Below are 2,094 nucleotides of genomic sequence, written 5' to 3'. Positions count from 1 at the left end.
GTGGTTACCTAAAGCCTAAGCTTATGTGATACATTTTGCATATACTTTATCTTTTGTACACATTTAAGCTTAAATTGAGGTTTTGTTTCTCTTTACTTGTGAGGTCTGTTAGGTAACCATATGAGTTTTTTGACTAGTCATATTTTTCAAATTGACCATATGCTAGTTGAACCTAGGGCTTAAAAATTCCTGCTTTCTCTTTTGTGATAAGCACCAAAAGTATAAGGACACTTTCTCGAAGCGAAAAATAAACAAAATAGTGAACAAATAAAATCAAAAGATCATATTCCAAAAGGAATTTATTTTACTGTGTCAAACTTGTGCAAAATGTTTTACAAAAAGATATGTATAGGATGAGAGTGGCTAGGCCCTAGTATGATAAGGTTTGACTTTTGATTTGATATACTTGTCAAAACCTCATGGTGGTGAAACTTTCTCCTCATTTTGTAAATTGAAAATTTTTCTCTTTGGATGACTTACACACACACCACACAAGCATGAGTTGAATGGAACATTTTTCTTTGCTTGGGTTACGCAATATGAGTTTCTTGTCATTTCTAGTCTCATGTATATTTTGCATGTTTGGAGCAAGTTTGGGATATTCATTGTGCAATACATGAGTCATTGATGTGTCTATCATGTGTGTTCATTTGACTTTTGAGGGGGAGAAACATATTTTGCTTTTCCAGTTTCTTGTTGATAATTGAGTCTTACATTGAGGGGGAGTTTGGCTGATGTTTCTTTATGATCTTGCATTCTACATCATTTTTTTTATCATGAGTTTTATTTATGTATCCTTGTTCCACATATGCCTTGATGTATTTTGTGAAGTGTTTCAGAAAACATGAAGACCTTTTGTCATTCTGTGACAAAAAGGGGGAATAAATATGGGGAGATGATGGAATTGGCTCAGCATTTTGGTTTTGTCACCGAATTGCCAAAGGGGGAGTTTGTTAGTTCATGTGTTGGCTTAATTTAGTTCCAAAATGCAGATGCTACTGTTCATGAACTCAAACACTGATATAGAATGCTCAGAATACAATCTCCACCGTTCATAATGTAGATTCATGTGTCGTAAACGTCCCTGCAAAATTTCAGCTCAATCGGACCACAAAAACCCATCGATCGGAGCTATTGATCAAGGATTGACAGCATTTCTAAAATGCAGTTTCACCCATTGCATGCCTTGTCTGGACAAGCCTTTCCCATGTCTGGACAGGATTTCCAGAAACTCTGTTTCTGCTCCTCAAGGCCCTGTTTGGACAGCCCATTAACCTGTCCGGACACCCCGTAAGTTTTATGGCCAAAAATGTGATTTTAAGTGGGTTAGGTCAAGGGTTTTGTTAGGGATATATATACATCTTTATAGAGAGAGACATGAACAAAATTCTACCACAGGTTTTGTGAGAGGCTATACTTAGGGAGAAAATCTGTGTGGGCCTGATTATTCCTCTTAGAGGATTATTGTTAGTTTCATTGAGTTTTATTGAGAAGTCTATCGGAAGGGTTCGGTAAAGGAGAATCACGTTGAAGAAGATTGTGAGCAAGAAGACGGGGTATAGGTTTGTCGATCTTACAAAGCCAAGGTCTTGCAAAGGGTTGTAAGCGTTGCTAGTGTCTGTAATCTCTGGATAATCTTTTGATAGTGATTTCCTGCGTTTGGCTGCCCGAGAGAAGTTTTACTTTTAGATCGGTTTTTAAAAGGTTTCCTCTTCGTCACCAAAATTCTTATGTATGATTGTTTATATTTTTGTGATTGTTTGCTTTGATAAATATCTGTTAATTCCGCATAAACTGTAATATTTATCTGTTTAGAGTTTTTCACTAGGCATGCACCTCTAAGCCACAATACTTTATTTTTCTTTATTTTTTTATTTTATTTTTATGTAATGATAAAATTATCCACGTTATTAAGTATAATGTTTATGGCATAGTTTAGACAGTATAAGAAACGGTGACTTGTATGCCACAATAGTACCTTGTTGGAGTATTATCATAAAATAATGATATTATAAATCTTTCTAATTTTTTTTTTTTTTTTTAAGAAAAAAGGAATTTAAAAAAAAAAAAAAAGAAAAAACAAGGGGGTGGCGA

This window comes from Corylus avellana, chromosome ca2, assembly GCF_901000735.1.
Source record: "Corylus avellana chromosome ca2, CavTom2PMs-1.0".
NCBI classification, from domain to species: domain Eukaryota; kingdom Viridiplantae; phylum Streptophyta; class Magnoliopsida; order Fagales; family Betulaceae; genus Corylus; species Corylus avellana.
Note: the sequence above shows the minus strand (reverse complement) of the source record.